The sequence below is a fragment of the Cervus canadensis genome, chromosome 7 (genome assembly GCF_019320065.1).
Source record: "Cervus canadensis isolate Bull #8, Minnesota chromosome 7, ASM1932006v1, whole genome shotgun sequence".
NCBI lineage: Eukaryota > Metazoa > Chordata > Mammalia > Artiodactyla > Cervidae > Cervus > Cervus canadensis.
This window is the reverse complement of record NC_057392.1, coordinates 26766867-26777171: the sequence shown is the minus strand read 5'-3', so window position 1 is coordinate 26777171 and position 10305 is coordinate 26766867. Positions and strand designations below refer to the sequence as shown.

Below are 10305 nucleotides of genomic sequence, written 5' to 3'. Positions count from 1 at the left end.
TTACTCTGGGGAGATTATGAGGCGTAAAGTTTTCATCTCTCAAAACTCTCCCATCAAATGAGACCAAGCAACGACTGTATCAAAATCAGAGACTTTTGGGGCTCTCCTGGCGGCTCAGCAGTAAAGAATCCGCCTGCCAGTGCAGAGACGGGTCGATCCCTGACCCAGGAAGATCCCACATGCTGAGAGCAACTAAGCCCCTGTGCCAAGGCTTATTGAGCCAAAGATCCAGAGCCCAGTGGCTGAGCTCACTTGCTGCAACTACTGAAGCTTGTGTGCCCTAGAGCCCGTGCTCTGCAACTAGAGAGTGGCCCCCGCTCACCACAACTAGAGAAAAGCCAGAGCAGCAGCAAAGATCCAACACAGTCAAAAATAAATCAGTAATTTTTTTAAAAATCAGAGACCTTAAACCTTAACAACAAAATAATTGACAAGGTACGGTGGCATTGGTAAAGTTACTCAGTCTTGTCCGACTCTTTGCGACCCCATGGACTATAACCTACCAGAGGAAGCTGGCATGGGATTTTCCAGGCAAGAGTACTGGAGTGGGTGGCCATTCCCTTCTCCAGGGGATCTTCCCAACCCAGGGATTGAACTCGGGTCTCCTGCATTGCAGGCGGATGTTTTACCATCTGAGCCACAGGGAAGCCACGGTGGCATTAGTGGTAAAGAATCTACCTGCCAATTCAGGAGACACAAGAAATGCAGGCTTGATCCCTGCATCCGGAAGATCCCCTAGAGTAGGAAATGGCATCCCACTCCAATACTCTGGCTGCAAAATTCCATGGGCAGAGGAACTGGGTGGGCTACAGTCCTGGAGGCCACAAAGAGTCATGCATGACTGAGCGACTAAGCCATACACACACGTGCGCGCACGCACGCACGCACACACACACACACACACATCCCACTGAATTTTGCAAAATGAGCCTGTGGGGTAAATCAAAACAGCTGCAAGACCCGTGTGGTTGTAGACCTATGTGAGAGGAAAGGAAGGGACTCCAACAGCACGGAGAACAGAAAAACCACAACAGTGCTCGCCTGTATTCACAGGAAGCACACAGGTCCAGGCTGAGAATGGTAGCACCCGGTTCACCAGGGGCCACAAAGGGACCATGACACACCGTTCTGACCAGGAAGAACAGTCTAGAAGCCCTCAGAAATAGTGCAGGGAAGCTTCCTCTCAAGACAAACTCCACACAGAGGATATAGGTGCGAAGGATGCTGAAACAGAGATGGTGCAGGAAGAAAGTGGGGGAGGGGACCAGAACGTCAGATCTCTGAAAACATAACGTTTTCTGTCACTTGGCAAAAGCATCAGAAGAGGGAGTGCTAGAGCCAGGAAGCTACAAAACCTGTCTCAAAGTACCCCTCACTCCCAGAAACAGAAAAACTCATTTCACCTAAAGGCAAAACACAAAACGCAATAGAAGAGGATTGTGACCAATTCTAACATAAAAGTTACTGTAAGGGGAAAGAACACAATACTGTCCCTACAGACAACGAGAGCAAAATGGAAACTTATGTTGCACAATGCAGATAAAATGTAACCTAATATTTTAAATGAGGCCAAAGGAACTAAGCAAATGATAGATGCTATTATAGTGTAACCTAGGAACTTTCCCGGCAGTGCAGGGGTTAAGACTAGGCTTTCTCGGCAGAGGCCCAGTTTCAATCGCTGGTCATGGAACTGAGATCCCTTAAGTTGCACAATGTGGCCAAAAAAAAAAGTATAACTTAAATCATAACTAGAAACATTGAGAAATAAAAGGTTTGAAAGGACAGGTGACAGAACAGGATTAGAGGTACAAGGAAATTTTTTCAGAAAAAAATAAATTAGAACAGACATAAAGATGAATAAACAAAACAAAAAAATGGCTTAAAAGAAACAAAATATAAAAGAGCTCTTTGTGATCCCACAGACTATCCAGTCCATGGAATTCTCCAGGCCAGAATACTGGAGTGGCTAGCCTTTCCCTTCTCCAGGGGATCTTCCCAGCCCAGGGATCCAACCCAGGTCTCCCACATTGCAGGCGGATTCTTTACCAGCTGAGCCACAAGGGAAGCCCTATAAAAGAGTAGATTTTACCAAATCAAAAATGAAATGAAGAGGTTCCACTTCTGGTTAAGATGGAAGAGATCGTTGAAGACCACCACCACAGCACAGGAATGAGAAAGTACTGGATAAGCTTGAAATTGTTTGTTTGTTTTTTGATGCCAATGAAGAGTTGTAGATTCAAAGACATCCAAATAAACTAAAATCCAGAGAAGGATGGGCCCTTCTTCCATTACTGGGGTCAGAATGGGAGAAAAGCAAGTCTGCTGTGGGTAGAGAAGAACTGGGGGCATAAGAAGAAACTAATGTTTACCAGCTGACATGTAGGCCTGAATCTGGTCTGCCAGCTGTCTGCCAGCCCCCTCCCATTGAATCTTACTGAGTCAATAGTGGCCAGGAAGATAACACAGGAAACAAAGAGAAATTTTGTGGAATCAGATCTCACAGCCCTTCTGGAACAAGGGTGAAGGTATTTGAAAATAGAGGTGAATTAAATGAACTAGAGGTACAAGTTCAGTCCCAATTTGGCTCAGCTAATGATTGCATTGAAGAGACTGGATCCTAGTCCAAGATATTTGATTCACAAAAGAGCACGCACTTCTTGGGAACAAATTGTAATTTCTGTCAGTTTTCACTGCTCTATTATACTCAAATTGCAGCAGTCAGTTAAAAAAAAAAAACACCTAAAGGACATGTGAATCATCTAGGAAACATGACCCATAAATAGGAGAAAAAATAGTCAATAAAAACAGACCCAGGGATGACCCAGAACTGTCATAGGCAAATAAAGACTTTAAATGTATTAATATATGTGTTAACATATTTGGAGTGAAATATGGGCAAAATTGGTTAAAACATAAGGAACTTTATCAGAAAAATGAAATGAGAAACTACTCTAGTGCAGAAATGATTTCCAGGAATACTCTTCCCGCCCACTGTTCCAGTTCACTTGTCTTGGTGACACAGATATCACAATATATTTGCCTTGAGCATCTCATTTCTTTAATCTCACAGGGAAAAAAAAAAAAAACTGCTTTCATAAGACAAAGAGTTGTTAACTTCTCTGATATTTTGCAATAATACATGTTTTCTCTATCAGCTTCAGTGTTTGAGCACTTTAAGCACACATTATCAACTGGATTTTTCTTTGAAGAGTCTAATTGCAGAGAGATGTTATTAGAAATTTGTTCTAGCCTTGTAACTTGGATATCACAATATTATAAGTACTCTAATATATGTTTTTAAGGATCAAAGTGAGAAACCCAAATTCAACAGGAATGCAAAAAGAATTATTCAAAATAAGTTGATAAAATTTAAATATGCCAGTTTAACTGCAATGGGAAAATATGCCTTGAAAGGTTTCAATAAAACAAGGGAGAAATTATAGACTCCTATGGATATATATTAGAAAGTATCTTTTTGACACTCAGTTCAGTTCAGATCAGTCGCTAGAATTTATTAAAGCACTGAGAGAAAAAACACATCAAAATTAATAAAATATTTTAAAAGCAATAAAGATAAGAAATGAATAACAGAAATAATTCTGCTATTGCAAAGAGAATGTTGTTGAAAAAGTTTAGACGATTAGTTTAGCAGTCAATCATTAAGACAAAGAAAAAATTTCTAATAGAAATAATAATTTCTTGAATGATTTGGTATCTAATTAATAATGAGAAATGAACCATAGGATCACATTGAAATAAGATTTCAATTTTTGTTTCTGTGACACTGGTAGTGATAAAGATAATGTAAAACTCCCAACATGTCACTACAAAAAGGACATTGAATAGTCAGTCACAAAAAAACTTGAAACGCCTTGCAATCTTAAAGCTCACAAGTGAAAAAAACTCAGTAGAGATTGTCCCAATTTTAACAACAATCCTAAAACTTTACATGACATTACCAATAGTGAGTGGTGAGTTTATAATTAATTAAGTAATTAATCTATGATAAATTGTCAATAGCAAATATTGATCACAAATGCCAGAGGAAAGATTGAATGATCAATGCATTCTGTCTCTTCAGGGTGGATATAGAGAAAAGGGAACCTTCCTACACTGTCCGTGGGGATATAAGTTGGTAAAACACTATGGAGAACAGTGTGGAGGTTCCTTGAAAAACTAAAAATACCAGTGATCCCACTGCTGGGCAGATAATCCAGAGGAAAATGGGGTTCAAAAAAGTACATGCACCCCAATGTTTATAGCAGCACTATTGACAACAGCCAAGACATGGAAGCAACCTAAATGCCCACTGACAGATGAATGGACAAAGACGATCTGGTACTTTTATGCAATGCAATGTTACTCAGCCACAAAAAGGATGAAGTAATGCCATTTGAAGCAACATGGATGGACCTGAAAATTATTATACTAACTGAAATAAATCAGAGACAGACAAATATCATATGACATCCTTTATATGTGGAACCAAAAAAAAAATTATACAAATGAACTTATTTACAAAACGGAAACAGACTCACACAGAATGAACTTATGGTTAACCAATGAGGGGTAGGGGGGTGAAGGGATAGGTTGAGAGTTTGGGATTGACATGTACACACTGCTGTATTTAAAGACAGAAAGCCAACAAGGACCTACTGTATACTCAAAATTCTGTAATAATCTAAGTGGAAAAATAATTTGAAAAAAGAATAGATACATGTAAATGTATAACTGAATCACTTTGCTCTACACTTGAAACTAATACAACATTGTTAATCAACTATACTCTAATATAAAATTTTAAAATGTTAAATCTATTCTATCCTTTCAAGTATATTTAAAAATTGTTGTCAGACAAAGAGGAAAGCAAAGACTATGCAGCCAAAAAAAAAGAGAGAGGGGGAAAGAGGTGGTGCAGGCAGATAACTAATAAAATAATGCCTTACTTTCCTGGACTTTCTAATGGGTGTGTTATTAAATTTATAATCGATGGTGATGGTGGATATTTTTTCTCTCACAAATAAATATTCACTGTCACATCTAACTCCATGTTCATGATTTCATGCTATTTGTTATTAAAATGGACCCTCCAATAATAGAAGCTTAGGGAGGGTCTAAGAAAATCTAACTCCACCCGACAGAGCAGTGGCCACTCTCCATGGACATCGGCCACGTTCTCTTGCCAGTTGGGGCTGGGGGATGCAAGACCATCAGGTTCTTTTAAGAAGTCACCAATGTGTCTTATTTTTCGTTTGCTGGGGTTGTTTTTATGACTCGTCTTTCTTCCCCTTGGGGAAGAGTTGCGGGACGTGTTAATCAAAGTGACTGTCCCCTGAGTGGGGACCATCCTGGGGGCCATTTCATCCACCAAGACCATTTCTGAAGCAGAAGGTGGTAGTGATCCCACCACCAAGCAGAAAGGCCCCATGGAAAGACGGAACAAAAAAAAAAAAAAAAACGCTCCCTGTTTGGGATGGACATGTACTCCCTGCTATGTTTAAAATGATAGCCAACAAGGACATACCATATAGCCCAGGGAACTCTGCTCAATGTTACGTGTCAGCCTGGATGGGAGGGGGGTTTGGGGGAGAATGGATACATGTGTATGTATAGCTGAGTCGGATAGCTTATGGTGAACCGTGTCAGATTCGTGATCTCTGAAGAAGATTTAACTTCAGGACCAGGGACCAGGCTTGATCACTTAAGAGCTTTTGTGTAGCAGAGATTTATTAAAGTGAAAAAGGAGAGAGAAAGCTTTTGACACAGATATCAGAAGGGGGACGGAGAGTGCCCCCCATCACTAGTCTTAGCAAGGGGGTTATATACTTTTTAATTTGTTATTACTATAAATCAAAGGAATGTCTCAAGGTTGTAAAGATCTTACTAGACCCACTCCGATAATTTACATTTTAAGATAACAGGATTAACCAGAAGGGTTTCAGGAAGGAGAAACTGTCCTCAAGCCGGATACCTTGTTGTTATATAATCCTTAGTACAGCCTTTAAACTGAGTTGTTCGTTGTGTGATCATCAGTTCCTGGCTTAAAGAAAAAAAAAATGTTTTATGTGACTAAGACTAAGGAATGTAGTGGGAAAAAAAGATGTTTGTCCTTTCCTCCTCCTCCTTGAGAATTCCAGACCCCTCTCTCCTCTTCAGGGATCCCAGACTTCTTATCAACCTGCCTAGGAATTGACTCAGAAAAGGAAATGGCAACCCACTCCAGTACTCTTGCCTAGAGAATCCTGTGGACGGAGGAGCCTGGTGGGCTGCTGTCCGTGGGGTCGCACAGAGTTGGACACGACTGAAGTGAGCATGCATTGGAGAAGAAAATGGCAACCCACTCTAGTGTTCTTGCCTGGAGAATCCCAGGGACAGAGGAGCCTGGTGGGCTGCCGTCTATGGGGTCGCACAGAGTCGGACACGACTGAAGCGACTTAGCAGCAGCAGCGGCAGGAATTGACTCTCTCAAGTCCCTCTGCTGTTCACTTGAAACTATCACAATGCTGTTTGTCAACTAGCTAAACCCCATTGTAAAACAAAAAGTTTGGTGAAAAATACAGGCTCCCTAAGAGAAATAAGACTGCCCAGAGAGGGGGTGGCTGACAGAAGCAGCCCAGGAGAGGTTCCAACCCCTTTGGACTCTGGGGCAGGTGGCAGAACCCTGAAGTGTGGGGGTTTGATCACTGTGAAGGAAACTGATAACGGGAGACCGAACGGAAGGATGGATTCTCCCCGCCTCCCTCCTGAAGGAGGATTCTCAGCAGCTGCACATCCACAGAGCCTCCCCGGAGACAGGGCACGGGACCAAACAGTCGGCCAGCCTTTCTGGCCAGGCCGGGACCCCCATGTCTGCTTTCCTTCCTTCTCTGCTCAGTCATCCCCCACCCCTCTGGTTTCTCAGGGATCATCACACATGTGTACACACATATCCCCAGTAATTTGGTAGCTCACTGCATCTGTTCTTCAGTTTAAAAAAAAAAAAAAAAAAGACATATCAAGAAAACTGACCTGAAGTCTAGATACAAAGCTAAGTCAATTCACCAATCACTTAGCCATGGAAAGCACGCCAGTTATATCATGAGAAAACATCCCCTTCCTGTGTTCATGCCCCAGTTGAAAATGGAAACCAAAAAGAAAAAAAAAAAGAAAATGGAAACCAAAATGCCAGGATGTGACACGGGCTTGAGATAAAGCCCCGCATCCTAGAGAGGCAAGACTTAGCGCAGAGAGGCAATCACAGGGAGCAGCTGACAGCAGGTGGGTGAGCTGGATTAAAGATGGAATCCAGGGAGTGATGAGCAAACTGTTTTACAAACCTGGATGCAAGCGATATAGAAGTAAGTTTCAGGGACTTCCTTGGTGTCCACTGGTTAAGAGTCTGCCTGCCAATGTAAGAGACACAGGTTCGATCCCTGGTCCAGGAAGATTCCACGTGCCTGGGGCAACTAAACCCGTGCACCATGACTGCAGAGTAGCCCCCACTCGCCACAACTAGAAAAAGCCCAGGCACAGCAACGAAGACCCAGAAAGAGTAAGTTTTAAACAAATGTTTAAACTAGGTCTGGCTGCTAATGACAGAAAATTATCGAAAGCAATTTTTTCAACACTCTGGAAATGAACCAAAAGCTTGCAACAATTTGAGGAGATTTATTCCCCCCAAAATGACTGAATCTCTGTAAGAAATGTGAACTTTGCAGCATTTTAACCTGCCCTGGGCCCATCTTGCTCTTCCCAGCTGTGGGGGTTGGGAAAAGTTGCTCCCCCCAAAAGCCCCATTGCCAGACTCTGTCATCACTGGCCTGTCTGTGAGTTCTCTTGAAATCCCAGTGGCCACACGTGACGAAGAAAATAGACTCTACATGTTTAGTTCAGGAAAGTTTGTAAACAAACATCAGCTGTTGCGAGCAGAGCCTGGACCATGTGATTCCCAGAGTTTGCACAGCATAAGATTTCGTATGTCCAGTTTGCAACAAAAACATTATTAGACCTGTAAAGACACAGGAAATATGGCCTGCAAGAAAAAAGCAGTCAGGAACCACCTCTAAGGAAGCCCAGATATTGAACTTACTACGTAAAGACATTAAATCAGCTATTATAAATAGATTCAGAGAACTCAAGGAGGCCATGTCTGAGAACCCAGCATGAGAACCATGTCCCACCACACAGATTGTATTGATAAAGAGATGAGAATCTTTTTTAAATAAACAAATAGAGGGATTTCCCTGGCAGTCTAGTAGTTAAGACTTTCCCTTCCAATGCAGGGCGTGCAGATTCTATCCCTGGTCAGGGAACTAAGATTCCACATACCTTGGGGCCAAAAAACCAAAATATAAAATAGAAGCATTATTGTAACAGTCAACTACAAACTGGAAGTTACCAAGAGCATTGCCAACGACTGAACACAAAGTCCTTTGCCATCTGCCTCTATGGAGATTGAACCCCGGGCTGCTATAGCTGCTGACCTTCAACACCTCCTGAGAGAGTTCAGAGTGGAGTGAGGCACTCTGTGCTCCAGGGAATCTGGTGGGACAGGTCTTTAGATAGTTGGATGTTTTTAGGAACAGGTTCTATGGTCTCCATCCTTGCATCTCCTCATATCTAGAGAAGCACTAAATCCCTTCATGGGGACATCAGACCCTCATGACTAACAAAAAAACCTTTTGTAAGTTGAGTGCTTCGTGGTATTGAACTCCCCCTTCACCGAAACCTTATATTTTGACTTTCCCCCAGGCGGCTTTGGAGCAGTCTCTCAGAGCTATCTGAGATGCTGCCTCCCAGGCTGCAGACCTCCTTCTGCCCCAAATAAAACTTAACTCACAACTCTCAAGTTGTACATCTTTTTTTTTAGTCAACATAACCAATTCAATAAAGACTTAAAAATGGTCCACATCAAAAAAAAAAAATCTTTAAGAAAAAAAAATATATAAATTCTGGAGTGATAAAGTCTGGTAACTGCACAGAAAAATTGCTGGGTGTGGCTCATGAGCAGATCTGAAGACAGGTCAGTTGAGGTTATGCAGGTGGAAAAGGAGAAAGTGTCTTGGTCAGCTCAAGCCGCTGTAACAAATACCGAAGAGTGGGCGGCTCAGACAGCAGACGTTCACCTCTCAGAGTTCTGGAGGCTGAACGTCTGAGATCAAGGTGCCAACATGGCTGGATCCTTGGTGAGTTCTCTCTTCCTGGTCTTCACATGGCATCGAGAAAGACAGAAAGCTCTGATCCCTTTGATAGCTTATGGTGAACGGTGTCAGATTCCTGATCTCCAAAGAAGAAGATTTAACATCGGGACCAGGGACCAGGCATGATCATTCATGAGTTTTTGTGTAGCAGAGTTTTATTAAAGTGAAAAGGGACAAAGGAAGCTTCTGACATAGACATCAGAAGGGGGATGGAGAATGAAGGGAGTTACATACTTTTGTTGAAGGGAGTTATATACTTTTTTAACTAGTTATTACCATAAATCAAAAGAAAGTCTCAAAGTTGTAAAAATTTTACCAGACCCACTCCCACAATTTACATTTTAGGATAACAGGATTAGAACTTAACAATAGAAAGTGCCTACCAGACCCACTCCCATAATATACATTCTAAGATATCAGGATTAGTTAGAAGGTTTTCAGGAGTTCAGTGTGAATAGTGGCTCAGACGGTAAAGCTTCTGCCTACAGTGCAGGAGATCTGGGTTCGATCCCTGGTAGGGAAGATCCCCTGGAGAAGGAAATGGCAACTCCACTCCAGTACTTTTGCTTGGAAAATCCCATGGACAAAGGAGCCTGGTAAACTACAGCCCACAGGGTCACAAAGAGTCGGACACGACTGAGCGACTTCACTTCACTTTCAGGAGTTCAGTTCAGTTCAGTTTCAGGAAGGAGAAACTGTCCTCAAGCAGTATACGTTGTTGTTATATAATCACTAGTACAGAGTTTAAACTGAGTTGTTTGTTGTGTAATCATCAGTTCTGGGCTTAAAGAAAAAGAAGCATTTTATGTGACTAAGACTAAGGAATGTAAAGAAAAACAAGTTTGTCCTTTCCTCCTCCTTGAGAACCCCAGACACCTATCTCCACTTCGAGAGCCCAAAACCCGTTCTCCTCCTTGGGGACCCCAGACTGCTTATCAACCTGCCTAGGAATTGACTCTCTCTCCTTCATCCCCTTTTTAGGGTACCAGTCCCATCATGGGGCTCCACCTGAATGACCTCATCCAAGCCTGACCGTCTCCCAAAGGCCCCACCTTAGGCATGAGGGCTTCCATACATAAATTTGGTTGTGTAGGGGAAGGGGACACAAGCTTTCAGTTCACAGCAG

The 10305-nt window shown here is 42.3% G+C and overlaps 1 long non-coding RNA gene across 1 annotated transcript; it reads left to right on the top strand.

The window, feature by feature from the left end:
- Positions 1 to 5914: 5914 nt before the first annotated feature.
- Positions 5915 to 10098, top strand: LOC122445481. The gene is made up of 3 exons (XR_006270540.1): positions 5915 to 5992; positions 8559 to 8564; positions 9921 to 10098. It is a non-coding gene; the product is annotated as an uncharacterized LOC122445481 (long non-coding RNA).
- The last annotated feature ends 207 nt before the right edge of the window (positions 10099 to 10305 follow it).